This window comes from Chlorocebus sabaeus, chromosome 29 (assembly GCF_047675955.1).
Source record: "Chlorocebus sabaeus isolate Y175 chromosome 29, mChlSab1.0.hap1, whole genome shotgun sequence".
NCBI classification, from domain to species: domain Eukaryota; kingdom Metazoa; phylum Chordata; class Mammalia; order Primates; family Cercopithecidae; genus Chlorocebus; species Chlorocebus sabaeus.
In genome coordinates this window covers 17,290,780-17,308,054 of record NC_132932.1, presented here as the reverse complement: position 1 = coordinate 17,308,054, position 17,275 = coordinate 17,290,780, and the positions used below count along the sequence as shown (strand labels likewise).

Here is a 17,275-nt window from a genome sequence, read left to right as displayed (position 1 = left end):
GTTCAAGTGATGCTCCTGCCTCAGCCTCCCAAGTAGCTGGAATTACAGAGACCTGCCACCACGCAGGGCTAATTTTTGTATTTTTAGTAGAGACAGAGTTTCACCATGTTGGCCAGGCTGGTCTCGAACTCCTGACCTCAAGTGATCCACCTGCCTGGGCCTCCCAATCTGCTGGGATTACAGGTGTGAACCACTGTGCCCAACTGTTTTTGTTTTTTGTTTTTTTGTGTGTGGGGTTTTTGTTGTTGTTGTTATTTTTTTACGCTGCATCTCGCCTTCTCCGGAAATAGTTTTGAAATAGCTCAATAACCTAAAATTATGTAGGAAAGGGTGTATGATGAGCTTATTTAATACACAAGTTTTATCGACTCCTTTGCAATTAATAGTATGAATAACTCAATTTTTATTTCTGCAATTAAGAATGACATCAGGAAGAGGAATGCATGGTGACTAAGAAGTCATCGTTAGCCAGTCACCTGTCAGATATTCTGTATCTGATTATAAGATTAGAACACTTTTTCATCTGTGTGTGCAGGCATGCACATGCGTGTGTGTGTGTTTGTATGTTTCATGAGCATTTTTAGTACTAAGTCCTATATATGTAAGTATAAATATTACCATAAAATGTATCATCCAAATTGGGACTATTTGAGAATCACCTGATGGGAAGGAGGGCACAGGTGTGTTCATCTGATGATTTTACTATAGACAACTCACATATAGCTTAAGAAAGCAGCCCAAATCACAGACAAGGTTACTTTTCATGATCGTTTTCACTGGCCACCAGAAAGCCTTTTCTAATAACAAAAGGACCACATTTTTGAAATTGATCACAGTTTGTCCTCATGGAACTATTGCATGCTGGGACTTAAAGCCTCTAAACAAACTTCATCTCCATTACCAATAAGAAGCCAGACAGTGGACCTGCTTACAGGGCATTCTGAACCTCCTTCCTAGACTGCATGCAGACTGCACTGGGTGTGACAATAAAGCCACAATATTTGATCCCTCAGACTGCACCATGTCACAACTGTAGGAATACTTTATGAACCTCCAGGCTGCAGGTTTTACTGTTATTCTCTTAGCCTCATCCTTTCCATTTCCCTCACAATGAACACTGATGAGGTCTAGTCTCAAAAACCTTTACTCGGTCCTCAAACCATTTTTGGTAACCACATTCCAAAGGAAAAGTTTCTCGCACCAGGTGGTGAGATTTTGCTAGTAAAAAAAAAAATCCTGCATGTGTTGGAGAGTGTGTATATAGGAACTCTTTGTACTTTCCACTTAATTTTGTTGTAAACCTAAAACTGCTTTATTTATTTATTTAGAGACAGAGTTTCCCTCTGTTGCCCATGCTGGAGTGCAGTGGTGCGATCTTGGTTCACTGCATCCGCCACCTCCTAGGTTCAAGCGATTATCCTGCCTCAGCCTCCTGAGTAGCTGGGATTACAGGCACACATCACCACACCCGGCTAATTTATGTATTTTTAGTAGAGACAGTGTTTTGCCAATTGGCCAGACTGGTCTCAAACTCCTGGCTTCAAGTGATCCACCCACCTCAGCCTCCCAAAGTGCTGGGATTACAGGCATGAGCCATGGCGCCTGGGCCTAAAACAGATTTAAAAAATAAAGTCTATCTATATTTTCTGAAAATCCTGAATCCTGTGGTCACTACTTCTTGAGGGCTAGAACTTAAAAAATGAGTGAGGACCTTAGAGGGAGATTCTGAAATGGGCTCCTATAATAGCTATGGCAAACATTTATTTAACATTTTTAGGTATGTGCCAGGTACTGTTTGATGCACTTAGCATCTGTGAACTCATTTGCCACTCAAAGGACCCCATGAGACAAGCACTTCACTGTCCTCTGCATTTTACAGAAGAAAGTGGGAACAGAGACGTGCTGTACCTGCCCAAGGTCACAAGGCTAGGAAGGATGGAACCAGGATCCAAGCCCCAGCGGCAGAGCTTCCAAATCCCATTTCTCTGAACCATCCCCCATGGATGCAGAATAATAAAAATGACAAACTGAGTGAATTGCTGATTTTCCCTGAAGAGAATAAATAGAACACATTATCTGCTCCAACTGCTGCTCCCTGCTGTCTCCCAGAGTACCTTGAGGACTTTCTCAGGTTAGGAAATCCTGCAGAGGCTCAAGTTGGTTAGAAGCAGTTCTACCTTAATGAAGTCCTGCAGCTTTAGCCATCCCAGAAAGTGACTGGGGCAAACCGTCTCCCTTGTTCTTTTTTTATAACAAAGTACTGTCATGGTTTTGAAAATTCACTTTACAGCCACATCCCAACACCTGCTTATGTTAGGCCAAGGCTTACCAAATCCTCAATCTCAATGGGCCACTAAACTCGAAGGCAAAAATAAGTCCATTTTGTCTCCTAAATGGCCTCCCTCGGAAATGATTTATAGAATGAAATAATATGATTAAACAGAATATGGCAAGACTGCAAGCAGAGGGGAGGAAACAGAAACCAGAGACAATTAAGGAAACAGTTCTGTGCGCTGGAAAATGATAATGGATCATTCTTTAAGCCTGCCTGAGTTGCAGAGAAGATGCCCGGATCCTTTCACTCTTCCTCCTGTTCCTGGGCTCCGTCTGTGCCTCTTTTTGAGCCTCTGTGACACAATTGTGTTTTAGAATTCCTGAACTGGATAGATGTCCTTTACCGGAAGCATTGACTGAACCTATGTTCCTGAGATGGGAGAAAAAGCCGTTTACACAATGGTGAGCCCATCTGCAATATACTCCTAACAGCTGCTTTTCGTGGCTCTGAATCAAGTTGGAGAAATCATCCTGAATCTCTGGAGCCACTTCATGCTTTTCAGGGCCTAACAAACACAGGCAGAAGCAAACCCTTATTGGGCTGGGCCTATTTCCGTAGCATGCATGCAGCCATGTGTATGGCTACCAAGCAGCACCATTTAAAGACAAGAACCAGAAAACTATGGATCAGAACCAAATGTGTGCATAGATATGTGTACACACCCCTCCAAAACTAGTGACAAATCTTTTTTTTTTTTTTCTGAGACGGAGTCTCACTCTGTCGTCCAAGCTGGAGTGCAGTGGCACAATCTCACTGCAACCTCTGCTTCCTGGGTTCAGACGAGTCTCCTGCCTCAGCCTCCTGAGTAGCTGGGATTACAGGCGTGCGCTACCCTGTAAATTAGCCCAGCTAATTTTGTATTTTTAGTAGAGATGGGGTTTCACCATGTTGGCCAGGCTGGTCTGGAACTGCTGACCTCAGGTGATCCTCCTGCCTTGGCCTCCCAAAGTGCTGGGATTACAGGCATGAGCCACTGTGCCCAGCCTATTTTAAAATTATTATTAATTTTTGATTGACAAAATTTGTATATATTTATAATGTACAACATGCTTTACTTATTTATGTTTATCACATTATTATGTTTGTTTATTTGTCAAACTGGGTCTCACTCTGTGGCTCAGGCTGGAATGCAGTGGTACGATCTATAGCTCACTGCAGCCTCAACTTCCTGGGCTCAAACAACCCTCCTGCCTCAGCCTCCCCACTAGCTGGGACTACAGGCATGCACCACCATATCAGGCTAATTTTTAAATTTTTTGTAGAGACGGGGTCTCACTATGTTGCCCAGGTTGGTCTCAGACTCCTGGGCTCCGCCTCAGCCTCCCAAAGTGTTGGATTACAGGCGTGAGCCACTGCAGCGGTCCATGTTTTGATACATGTATACATTGTGGGATAGCTAAACCAAGCTGGTTAACATATGCATTACCTTATATACTTATCTAGTGATAAATTTAAAGCTGTTTTTTGGAAGTCCAAACTGTTTTAACTCAGAGTCAGGATGATGGGGTTCATCACTAAGAGACTTTGCTACTGAAGCCGGGTTTTGTTTTTTTTTTTCCCCAAGATGAAAGAGAATACAGAGGAATATATAAACACTGAGATGAAACCTTTATTTTCAAGGTAACATGACAACTGAATGAAAAATAGAGCAATGGCAAAGGATTCTTTCTTCTCCTTCACTCTGATGTACCATGGCTGTGAGTTCTTTCAAAGGCAGACACAAAGGGTCTGGGGCTACATTCAAGTCTGAGAAGCTATTTCCGTCCACAGTCTGTGATGTCTACACCTTCAGAATGGGGAATGGGTTTCAGGGGTCTCTGACGGATATAGCTCATGCAGTGATTTCCAGTCCGGTGCTGATCAGCCTTCAGAGGATGTTGTTTGGTCACGCTTCATAAAACTTGAGCCAGCCCATTGTTCCTTGTCACAACCTGAAATATGTTGGGAAAAATTTACATGGCAACAAACACCACTTCCCTTCTCTGACTAAATCGCTCCTCTCACTTCATCCCGTGCTCCCTGTCTCCCAGCCCTATGGGACCTTGGTAGGGTGGCCTTCTCTGCCCTACAGGGGTTGCATTTCAAGTCGCTCAAGTGTTCTATTCTTGGTACACGACATGCCATTGCAAAAGCAGTTTCAGGCTCATAGAATTTTAGAAATGGGCTTAGTTTTCCAGCCGGATGAGGTGAGTGGGTGATGGGTGAAGAATCACCCTTCATTGAATGCTTGTTGAGTGCTAGCCACTGTTGGCGTTTATCAGAGTTTATTTAATCTTCTCATCAACTACTATTGCTACCCTCAGTTGCCAAGTGAAGAAATCAGGGAGCATGCAGGAAGGTTAAGTGACTTTCCCAAGCCCACACAACCGGTAGGAGCCCCAATTTCAGGCCCTAGTTCAAAGGCTACATTCTTCCAGGCAGCCTCCAACTGGGTTGCTTAAGGGTTGAAAGGACAGTGGGACAATAACTGAGGCCCATATTGCCCAGAGCGTCCCCATCCCCCGTCCGGAGCTGGAAGAGGCCATAGGTCGCTGCCTCCACATCTTTTCCTCTCCTTGGGGTTCGGTGACTCACGACCCTTCTTCCTCTCTCCCGGGATATGACCTCAAATTTCACCCCCTGCGAAATTTGAGTATACGTGAGTCAGTCAGTCGGCCTGGACCCATCAGAGCCCCGCAGCTGAGCTACCGGCCGACCTCATTCCTCTGAGCCCCAGTCGACACCTGACCTTACCCAGGCCTCTAAAGCAGCTTGCGGTCACAATTACGCCTCTCTTCACCCCGCCCCCATCGACAGCAAACACTACCCATTTCTAGCCCTCCTCTCCTTTCCCCGCCCACTCCGGGCTGGCCTTATCCAATAGCGTCTGGGTCCCTGGACTAAAGCCGTCAAATGTAGCCAATTGTTGAGGAGCTCTCCCCTAAGAATCCCGCCTCCACTCTGAGGAGCAGCTTCGTTGACCAGTGGATTCCCTCGTAATGCCATGAGCGCGCGGGGCAAGTGGAGAAGCGGCTAAACTGCCCAATGAACAAGCGGTTTCCGCGGTTGGGGGCGTGGCAGAAGCGGTCGTCAGGGGCGTGGCGGCAGTTACTTGGGCGGGGCCGGTAGCGGCGGGAGCTGCACTGGCCAGGGGTTCCGGCTGTATATCCATGAGCGCCGCCGGTAGCCGGGAAGCTGCAGGAACCAGACTGGGGGCGAGCTGAGCACCTGTAGTCAATCACACGCAGGTAAAGCCACGGCCGAGCGAGCTGGCGGAGCAGGGATCGCACTCCGGACCCGTCGAACCGAATCTCCGAGCCCCGAGTTCCCCGGCGTGGCTCGGCCCATCACGCCGCAGCCTGAGGGGATCCTCGGGGGGCTGTCATATGGCGCCGTGGGGGTCTAGAGGGCTGGCTTGCCCAGTGGCGGGGACAGCCCAGATCGCGGCGGGGGATACGCCTTCCTGAGGCCCTTTGTCCCCTGGTGCCCGGGAAACCGAGGTTGGGGATAATCCCGACCGCGGCCTCTCTGGCTGCCATTCCCCCATTGGTGCTCACTCCTGGGGCTTCTGGGGTCTGGGGAGGGGTCTGCCGGTTCAGGCTTGGGGAAGAAGGTCCGGGATGAGAGGGCCGAGGGTCCTGATTACAACTCGAGATAACCGAGAGACCTCTGTGTTTCGGGTCTTCAGGGGCGCACCCAGGACCAGTGGGTTTAAGTTCTAGGGAGGCAGCTTTTGCCCGCTTGGAAGCACATTTACCGAGTTCAGCCTGGCGACCGGCACTGTTCTAGGCGCTTCGTGAGCTTTTCCCACATCTAGAGCTGTCCAGCAGCGCAGGAGGCTGCCTGCCAGGCCGGGCAGCTAGCGCCTCGACCTTGGCAATGTCCAAGCAGTGGCCGGATGACAGCCACCTGTGCGGGGTGCTAAGGACTCCCAAGGGAGGACTGCATGACCCATCTGTAAGGGCCTTCTCTACCCACAGATGCACTCTCAGTGGCCTTTAATGCCTAGCTTGAGGATAGCACTTCTGGGGGTCGATTAGGTTCCAAGTGGCTGTTAAATTCACCCATAATGAATTTTGAGGTTTCAGCTCTCAAGAGTGGGTGTTAGCAAAGAGACTGGATTATACAAAAAGATAGAGATTTGTTTAGCCGCCATGAAACTCCTTAATTTGAACTACCATGGACCACTGTCTTAATCTTCCCAATCCCTCTAGTTTGGTTGCTCGACCTCCAGTTTGTCAGTTTCACCTGCATTCCAGCAACCAAATCCAAAGGCAGGTTCCAAGAACAGGCTCCATAGAGGGACCTGGAGAGACTGCAGGTTTGGCAGAGTCATCAAGACCTGTGCCCAGAGATTTTCGAAGGCCGTTTCCTTACAGCCACATTAAGCAGAGTCCAGAAGAGAAATCCTTCACTACCCTCTGTCATTTGCCTGAATAGAGAGAACATAATAATCTTCTAAAGGTCAGGAGGCAGAGAAGGAATCTTAACACAACTTGCTGTGTGTTTTAGGATGAATTAATCTTTGACTATCTAGTCAGAAAGCAGACCAATCCATATACAGCTGGTAGTCAGCACGGACTTGTGACATTTTAGAGCTGAAGGCACCTTGGATAGAGCTCATCTCTATCTAAATCTAATTAGATAGACTCTAATTCAGTCTCCTCAATGCACAGGTGAGGAAACTGAGGCCTGGGGTGGTCACAGGGCTGGCTGGTCATCACAGGCCCATGACTAAGGGTTGATCTCTTGACTTTAGATCTAGCCAGTGCATGACTGACTTCACTCTAAGCTTAGTTTGCCTATTCTCAGTGTTTTAAGTTCTAGGGGAGCCCAGAGGGGTTAGGGGGACAGATTTTGGTGCCTGAGTGCCTGGATTTGAATCCTAGCCCTGCCTCTTACTAGCTGTGCAACCTTGGGCAAGCTACTTAACCTCTCTGTGCCTCTGTTACCTCTAAAACAGAAATAATAATGATACTTATGTTAGAAGGTTGCTTTGAGAAGGGCATGGAGTTACTACATCTGAAGCATTTAGAACAGTACCTGGCGCAGGGTAAGCACAATAGATTTGCCAGATATGATATTCTGTTGCCTTTTTATACATTTTTCTTCATATCCACCACCCAATACTCTATCAAGAGTGAATTTTTCCCCATTCCTCTTCCCCCCACCCCCCAATTCATTAAACATATTCCAGATTTCATTTTAACACAGACAGCTTCAAGGGGATTCCAAGTCACGTTGCATATATCTTACTTATTTTTCTGATTCAGGTAACTCAGTTTCTATGTTAGTTCCCCACTTGCAGTTACATTCTTCTTAGGCTCTGAACCTTTTAAAATTATCTTTAAAAGCAGACAGCAAGGGGTGGGAATCCCTCGAAATGGTAAAGTCCTGGATGATACCATGTCCATGGTGTTCTTCCAAATATGTATTCCCTCTCTGCAGCCCTCCTCCCCAGCGATGCGTGTGATGCCGCTTGATTCTAAATGGATGAACATTTTTAGATTAAGATTTTATGAGCCACTGTATTAAGTGCTTTTCGGAAGTTCAGGGATCGTGTGTCAACTGCATTTAAGCAAGTTACTTAGTCATTCGAGTAGGGGGAGCACCCGCAGAGCCTGCCTGGCCTGGCAGAAGCAGAAGTGTGTGACTGATCCGTGCTGGCAATCTAGCTGGTTCACTGGTGTATCTGCGTTTTTCTTGTTCTTTTCCAAAGCTTGAAATAAACCAGATGGCAAGTACAATGGAATGGTCTTTTTCCTCTCATTTTAGTCAGGGTCATTCACTTTCTTTCCTTTTTACTCTCACCTTCATTTCCTTTATCACCTTCACAGGTCTGACAAATAGTCACTCTCACTGTGCCAGCCAATTCCCTTTTGATGAAAAGATGCCTGCCACTTTCATTTTTAGCAGGAATCCAGTCACCTTTGATTTTCTCTTCTGTTTTTACTTGTTTTCTAGATTGAACCAAAGACTATCACTTCATTAAATCGCACCTTCTTATGCTTTGTTTTTCTTGAGTTGATTCTGAATTTTGGTTTTTGTTGAAGCTGTTCTAGAGATCAGCCATTTTAGAATAATAGTTTTCATTTCTCTGCTTGTGTATTAATAAGGGCCCCTTTCTCTCTTTCTCACTCTCTTTTCTCAACATTTTGGTGGAAAGGCTTCTCATTCGCTGTTACTCGTTGCTTTGAGCATTTACACCTTCTCCTAGTCATCTCTGTCAGGACCCATAACCTCTGTAGTGGTTCTCACTGCCCTTGTTCAGAGCTCCTGCCCCAAGCAGGAAATACTTTCTTTGATCTTATGGGAGACAGGGGTAGAGTCTGTCTTATTTTTTGCCTAAAATCTGGCTCTTTTAAAAGCCCCAGCAGAGAGACATTTCCAATATAATTGAATTTTGTGTGGCAGAATTTCTACCATGACCTACAACTTACAGTATTCCTATTTTTATTGCATTGTGAGTTTTGAATACTCCATGACCAGTTTCAGAGTATAGATGATGTGGGGCATGAGGTACTTAAGCCTTTCTGTTTCATCTTGGGCTAAGTTATCCCCGGGAACAGAGCAATGAGAAGTTCAGGGTGCCTCTTAAATTTGTCTGGTGTCAGGATTTTATAGCAGCTTTTCATGGTTCAGCCTTTTTGGCCAGTGCATGATTAGGACATTTTTAAGCCCTGTGCTGCTGTTTCTGTGTTGATACCATACAGGTGCTACATTATCTGCTTTCAGGATTATTTTCATATCTGCAGATGTATTTTTTGTTGTCTTGTTCAGGGCATCGTGGTTTTGGATTGAATGTTTTCTGTTTGTAAAATGGTTGGTGTGGACAGATGATAAGCTCCACCATTACCCCTGAAGCTTGTGGACTGGGGCCAGTTGGGTGAGGGGCTTGTTACACACCGACCCATTGTCTGATCTTTCACAATAAATAGTAGACAGGTGAAGAGCTTTTTAGCGAAGTGGAACATTGGTACCCTTGGATTTGCCTGGTTTCTGATTTTCTTTTGTTGTCTTTAAGTGGAGGTTCATTAAGTTCAACAAATTCAGCATCTGGTGTGTGCCAGGAACACAGTTGACAAGATTAACAAATTAGTTTGGTTTGTTGCTTAAAAACTTTTTGTTTTAAAATTGTTTTTATTAGAAATTTAAAAATTTTTTAATTCAAATTTTAGTTTTTAAAAATAGGCAATACATTCACATGATGAAAGAAAATATTTGAAAAGCACAAAAGGTTAACTAGTAAATACATCTCTGTGTACCCCTGACCCCTGAACCTCAGAGGCAACCAGCATTAGTGATTTCTTCATCCTCCAGAAGTGGTCTCTGAAAATCCCTTTCAAGGGATTTTATACATCTATAAGCAAATTCGTTAACATATTCTGTACACCGCCCCTTTTTGCAGAAATGGTAGCGCACTGTATACATGCTATTTGGAACCTTGCCTTTTTCACTTAATATTTCTTGGCAGTGTGAAAAGAGCTTCCACGTCATTTTTTATAAAGGCCTTCTATTTTAGATATCTGTTTAATGTTTCTAAGGATGCTAAAAAACAATCTTAGTTAGGCAGCAGCTTTGCTGGAGATCTTAAAGATCTTGTGGATATTTGGAGGCAAATATTTTTCTTTTCTGTGAGAGGCTAGGGGAGGTGCAGGGGAGCTTCTAAAGGTCAGCTGTGAAGGGAGAGCTGGGGCACTGGCGAGTGAGGAACGCATTGGTCCTTGGGCCCTTCACCTTGCCATCTGTGCAGAATGTGCTAGCATTTCCAGGGAAAGTTTGCTGTTTGCTCTCTATTCTCCAGAGAAGCTTCCTGGCCTCCCCAAGTCACATTTCCAGGATCTTTTTTCATTCTTTTCCTTTTTTTTTTTTTTTTTTTGGAGACAGAGTCTCGCTCTTGTTGCCCAGGCTAGAGGGCAGTGGTGAGATCTCGGCTCACTGCAACCTCTGCTTCCTGGGTTCAAGCGATTTTCCTGCCTCAGCCTCTCAAGTAGCTGGAATTACAGGCGCACACCGACACACCCAGCTAATTTTGTATTTTTGGTAGAGACAGGGTTTCACTATGCTGGTCTCAAACTCCTGATGTCAGATGACCCTCTTGCCTCAGCCTCCCAAAGTGCTGGGATTATAGGCGTGAGCCACTGTGCCTGGCCTCATTTCCGGCATCTCTGTTGCATCTCATCCCGTCTGCTGTACTACAGCATCACTCCACTTGTCCTGCCTTTGGGCATCCAAGAGGAAGCCTGCCCTTTGTCACAACACTTTCTGTTTGGGTAGCTTGAAGTGGTCTCACCCCTTCTTTTCTCTCACCCCAGGAAAAACCAGCTCTCACACCTGCTCATCTGTAAAGCGTCTTCCCCAAGCCAGCACATAATTTTTTGCTGTGCTTGGAAGTATTTCCCAAGATCTCCAAACCATTTTAAATTTCCAAGATCTGAGCCTGAGCTGGCCTCACTAACAAAGGTTTCCACTGATGCTGACTCTAAGAGGAAAGTTTTCAAGGTTCTTTGTATTTGAACTTTCTATGGCTAGGCTTGTGTTTTAAATAACCACACTGATTTAAACATGGTCTTGTAGTCTTCAGTGGCTCCCAGATCTTGCCTCTTGTTTTTTTTTTTTTTTTTCCGTCTTTCCTTTGAATGTGTCTTAACCTTCATCTTGCTTTTATTTACCTCTGAGTCTGGTTTAGAGCCACCTGGAAATTGAATGGAATCTTTAGTCTGTTAGTCTAATCTAGAGTTCTTACCTTCTGGCCTTTGCTCATTGCTGAGTACCCACATTATTAGTCAATTGTACCATAGATACTCTGTTACATAAGGTGAGGAGGAGGAGGTGGTGGTATCAGTTCTACTTTTTCCAGGCTAGAGTGCAGTGGTGCAATCTCGGCTCACTGCACCCTCTGCTTCCCGGGTTCAAGCGATTTTCCTGCCTCATCCTCTCATTTTATCTTGGATAAAAGAGAAGCTCTGAAAGATTGCCTCCCTGTGTGCACAGTCACTGTAGGCATGTATTTGTGTACTGTTTACTTAGTCATGTCAATGAGGACCATAAAAAACAAAAATCAGGAAGCCCAACATGGATTGCTACATTCTGATTCTTTCAAATAAGGAAATACACCAGGGGTTGGTGGCTCACGCCTGTAGTCCCGGCACTTTGGGAGGCCGAGGAGGGCGGATCACCTGAGGTCAGGAGTTCCAGACCTGCCTGACCAACATGGTGAAACACCGTCTCTACTAAAAATACAAAAATTAGCTGGGAATGGTGTTATGTGCCTGTAATCCCAGCTGCTTGGGAGGCTGAGGCAGGAGAATCACTTGAACCCAGGAGGCAGAGGTTGCCGTGAGCCAAGATCGCACCACTGCACTCCAGCCTGGGCGACAGAGCGAGACTCTGTCTCAAAACAACAACAACAACAACAACAAAAGGAAATACAAAATGCCTGTCGTCTAAAAAGATACTTTAGCCTGGGCGTGGTGGCTCACACCTGTAATCCCAGTACTTTGGGAGGTTGAGGCAGGCAGATCACTTGAGTCCAGGAGTTCGAGACCAGCCTGGCCAGCATGATGAAACCCCATCTCCATTAAAAATACAAAATATTAGCTGGGCATGGTGGTGCACACTCACAATCCCAGCTACTCGGGAAGCTGAAGCAGGAGAATTGCTTGAACCCGGGAGGCAGAGGTTGCAGTGAGCCAAGATTGACCCACTGTACTCCAGCCTGGGTGACAGAGCAAAACTCTCTCAAAAAAAAAAAAAAGAAAAGAAAAGAAAAAGGAGGTATTTTAGCACCAAAAATGTTGGAAGATCAGTATCTCAGGTTAAAGAGCACGTTCTAACCAGGACATATTTAGCTTACTAAAAGGGTTGAGTTAATGGCCATTGAATTATGCTGTTTGGGAGGGCCTAAAGTAGAGGATTCTACTCAAGGAGAGGTTCCTCTTTTGCAGTTTCCTTAAACAATCCTGGTTACTCTTTTGCTACAAAACCAGGCCATTGATTTAGTTAAGTTAACCTAACCGCAGCAGCATTTGGTGGGGCTTTGCACCCAGTTTTTTAGGTGGTATAGACTACAATGTTGATAGGCAGTTGTAGCACCTTATAGTGAGGTGAACTGATATTGGAAATTGTTCTTTGACTCCTGAAGTCTGGATTTGTCATGTCTGAAGTGCCATGTTTTAGTTCTTAAGGACTGAGGAGTGGGAGGGGTCTGAGGTAAGACCTCAGCAACCTGCTGGAATTAAGTAAGGCTCTTCAGTGGTATTTACACATAAGTTCTTTGGAAGCATGCATTTAAACTTACTAAATCCATGATTTAGCATGCCCGGTAATGGCCCAGATGGCTTCTGAGATACAGCGTGACCTCTCATCCGAGTCCCCACCACACTTTTTGCTTTCTTCCTGTACCACCACCACATTCATTTTGTGCTATGGATTTCCTAATCCAGGGCTAAGGATATGTCCTTGAGGTTCCTTGGGTTCTCATTAGATTACAAACTCAGACTTTTTGGTTTCGTGTTAATGATAATTGGAAATGTTTTATAAGCCTGTCCTGGAATGTTGGGATACCTATTTATAATATCAAGGTCCACCCACACAGTCTCAGTGCCTCCCCCATTTGTATGTGAATTTCTGATGAATCGAAGCCAGGTAAACCCCGCTATAGAGAAAAATATATAGATGGACTTAGTGCAGAAAAGATGTGAGAGCATCAAGTGAAGTCAAACGATACCACACAGCACTGTGTAAATGAAGGCTGTAGTAGTGGTCCCAGTGAGAAAAGGAGTGTGAGAATGGACATGTCACACTGTAGCTGGAAGTGTAGGCTCTCAGGATCCATAGAACCTGCCCAGGAGTAGGCAGGACCACACTGACATCGTCTGCAGGTATTTCAGGTCTGAAAAATGGCATTAGTCTCATTACATTAATGTAGCTCATCTGAATTTTACTATTTGAGTAATTTTGTTTTTATAAATGTGCTTGGATCTCTTGTAAAATTGTAAAAGTGCCAAAGGAAGTTTATGCACCATACTGAGTACTATTTGTACTGTTTGTGCATTTTAAGAAATAGTATAATAAATAATAGTTGGATAAAAGTAGTTTAACTTAAATTTAAGAGTCGAACACAAAGTAATGTAGCTAGGGGCATCTGGCAGGACTAGTTTTTCCCCTCGGAGGGAGCCATTTGGTACCTGAGTTTGAAAGACCCCAGTGCAGGAATCGAAGCTCTGGGAGGCAGACAGAGGTTTCCAGTCATGTTTGTGTCATTCATATGGCTCCTTTCCATGTGTTGAACATTTTAGAAATATTAACTGAGTTGAAGAGTTGACTTAATTGGTTTTCTGCCTTGAGGTCCTGTCTGTTCAGACCCTGAAAGTGATAAAGTCATTTGGAGAACTTGAGAAACACTCCCAAGGAGAGTGACAAAAATTGCTTATGGGTTTGGGAAAGACACTTTACAGGGCCGCAGGTACAAGTCATCACACCCGTTTGTACGTGGAGCCAACGCTTACCTTCCACATTAATGAAAGGAGGCCTTCCAAAACTAATTTCTCTGTTTCTTTTCGTTTATTTTTGGAGTGAGTGATAAAGTTTTCTTGTTGATATTTGCATGACCTAAACTCTTGCCAGAATTGCAGTAGCTGGCAGCAACCTCACGTTTATTTTCCACAGGCAACTCATCAGCTCAGGGACAGTAGAGGCTTGATTGCAGCTGAAAGTTGGGGTGAGCTTAGGCCTTGGTGACTAGCAGGACTGTTTGTCATATTACTAAATAATCACTCGTTCATTTATTAGCTTTTTATTCTGGGAATTTTAAAGATATACAGAAGTAGAGAGAATCAGATAGTGAACCTCCATGCCCCACAAAACCCATCACCAGCTTTAACAATAATCAACTCATAACCACTCACATTTACTCTGTCTTTCTAGCTACTTTTCCCAGCTCACATTAATTTTGAAATAAATCCCAAACATATAGTTGCATCTGTAAATATTTCCGTGATAATTCTTAAACGTAAAGACTCCTTTATTAAACACCCATTATTACTCTTTGAAAAATTAACACTAATCCCTTAATATCATCAAACATCATCATTGTTCAAATTTCCAATTGTTTAAAAATGGCATAAGTGTTTTTCTCCTTAACCTTAATTTCTTTGAATTAGGATTCAAGTAAGGATTAGACATTCTGATTTATTGTTCTACCATTTATGTCTCTTTTAAGCTACAGATCCCCTTTTCTTTTCTTTTCTTCTTTTCCCTGTAATTTGTTGGAGAAACTGGGTAGTCTGTCCAGTAGAGGTATTTATTTACTTTTGACAGATAATGCATTCATGTGTTATAACATTCAAAAGGTACAACATGGTAAAGAGTGGAAAACTTCCTCCCAAGAAGCAGTCAATGTTACTAGTATCTTGTATATTTTTTCAGAGATCTTTTATGTGTGTCCCAGCAAATGTGTGTGCATCTATGTTTTTTTCTTTCTTTTTTATATAACTGGTAGCATATTGTACATATTGTTCTGCTCTTTGTTTTAATCACTTAACATGGAATTATACATGTTAGCAAATTTCTTGTTTTTTTGTTTTTTGAGACAGTCTTACTCTGTCGCCCAGGCTGGATTGCAGTGGTAGGATCTGGGCTCACTGCAGCCTCCACCTCCTAGACTCAAGTGATCCTCCCACCTCAGTCTTCCCAGTAACTGAGACTACATCACACCCAGCTAATTTTTGTGTTTGCTGTAGAGATAGTGTTTCAACATGTTGCCCAGGCTGGTCTCAAATTCCTGAACTCAAGTGATCCACCCACCTGGCCTCCCAAAGTGCTGGGATTACAGGTGTGCGCCACAGCACCCAGTCAAATTTTAGTAAATTTCTACATATATTGTTTGGCATCCTATTACTTTTTCTCATGTATCCAATTATGTCATTACTATTTCCTAAAAATTGAGGGACATACAATATTCCTAGGATTATGTGATTGTGCTAGAGTCCTCACAGCTGGGAAATGTTCTTTTTTCTCATTCAGAGAATGAGAAAAACTCAGAATTCAGCAGGCATTTATTGAGCTCTTTCTCTGCTGGATGCTGTGCCAGACACTCTGCCCTGAGGAGTTTCCCTGGGGCCTGAACACCCTGTGCCCCACTATGGGCCATAGAGGAGGCTTTCCACAGTGCTAGCTGAGCTTCCAACCCCTTCCAGCTCCTTGTGTGGCCTGACCTGTATTCACACTGTAGACATTAGCTTCTCAGGTTCCAAATATCCTGGCTGCAGTTCTCTCCTCTATTCTGATCATGCTAATAAAGTGCTTGCTCATTCTTGTCAATGATGTTGACAAATGTACCTTCTAAATAGTGGGATGATGGAAAATGCCAAGTAGATTATAGCCAAGGATATTTTTCCCAATTTAGAAAACATAGTTCCTTTCCCTCCATCTATCATTAATATCACCCATCAGTCTATTTATTGACTCTACATAGAAATTCTGGATGTTGCACTGAAATCGCAAGAGAAATCAGCACTTTGCCACAAAAGAGCTTATAAGAGGAATGCAGGTTTCTTTTGTTTTTGTTTTTTTTGAGACAGAGTCTCGCTCTGTCGCCCAGGCTGGAGTGCAGTGGCGCGATCTCCGCTCACTGCAAGCTCCGTCACCTCCCAGGTTCACGCCATTCTCCTGCCTCAGCCTCCCTAGAAGCTGGGACTACAGGCGCCCGCCACCACACCTGGCTAATTTTTTTGTATTTTCAGTAGAGATGGGGTTTCACTGTGTTCGCCAGGATGGTCTCGATCTCCTGACCTCGTGATCCGCCCGCCTCGGCCTCCCAAAGTGCTGGGACTACAGGCGTGAGCCACCACACCCGACCGAATGCAGATTTCTTTAAGTCTCTTGTGGTTGAGCAGAGAGGCCTTATGGAGCTTCTGTAAGGCTGAAGTATCAAGGCTGAAGTGATTAGAATCCATCCAGCTCTGCAAACAGCTTATAAGATGGATGGGTGCCTTGTTTCTCTGTATTCCTAGAGCCTTACCAGGGCCTGGCACAGGGAGGGCCCCTGGGCCTCAGTTTCCTTGCTTGCACTAATATTAACTCACAGCAGTTGTGAGCACCAAATGAGGTAATGTCTGAGGATGCACTTTGTCAGTAAATTAGGCATTTTAGTCTTTACTGTCAACACAAATGCATTCTGTGACATGTTTGAGGAGTAAATGAGGTAATGTATTAAAATCACAAATACTTTATAAATGATAGAGCTACACAAATAGAACATTTTCTTATCATCTAGCTTTGTTCCTTCATTTAAAGTTATGATTTGTCCAGGCTCAGTGGCTCATACCTGTATAATTCCAGCACAGTGGGAGGCTAAGGTGGGACGATCACTTGAGGCCAATAGTTGGAGACCAGCCTGGAAAACATAGTGAGACTCCATCTCTGCAACAACAACAAAAAATTTTAATTAGCCAGGTGTGGTGGCACATACCTGCAGTCCCAGCTGCTCGGGAAGCTGAGGCAGGAAGATCACTTGAGCCCAGGAGTTCAGGTTTGCACTGAGCTATGATTGCACCACTGCCCTCCAGCCTGGGTAACAGAGCAAGACCTTGTCTCTGTAAATTAAATAAATAAATAAACAAACAAACAAACAAATAAATAAATAAAAGGCTGGGTATAGTAGCTCATACCCGTAATCCCAACACTTTGGGAGGCTGAGGCAAGTGGATCACTTGAGGCCAGGAGTTCAAGACCATCCTGGCCAACATGGTGAAAAATATAAAACTAAGCTGGGCATGGTAGTGCACACCTGTGGTCCCAGTTACTCGGGAGGCTGAGGCATGAGAACAGAATTGCTTGAACCTGGGAGGTGGAGGTTGCAGTGAGCCAAGATCGTGCCACTGCACTCCAGCCTGGGCAGCAGAGTAAGACCCTGTCTCAAAGAATAAATACATAAATAATAAAGATACAGTGATTTAA

General features: G+C 44.4%; 1 protein-coding gene and 1 long non-coding RNA gene across 2 annotated transcripts in view; one reads left to right on the top strand and one right to left on the bottom strand.

Moving 5' to 3' along the window:
• Positions 1 to 3,922: 3,922 nt before the first annotated feature.
• On the bottom strand, positions 3,923 to 5,169 carry LOC103231147 (uncharacterized). The gene is made up of 2 exons (XR_496797.3): positions 5,069 to 5,169; positions 3,923 to 4,266 (listed from the first exon to the last, which is right to left on the bottom strand). It is a non-coding gene; the product is annotated as an uncharacterized lncRNA (long non-coding RNA).
• A 272-nt stretch (positions 5,170 to 5,441) lies between these two features.
• ABHD2 (abhydrolase domain containing 2, acylglycerol lipase) overlaps positions 5,442 to 17,275 on the top strand; it is a 110,258-nt gene continuing 98,424 nt past the window's right edge. The window contains exon 1 of the mRNA XM_007990341.3: positions 5,442 to 5,562. The gene's annotated coding sequence lies outside the window, so the exon portion shown is untranslated. The remainder of the gene's footprint in view (positions 5,563 to 17,275) is intronic.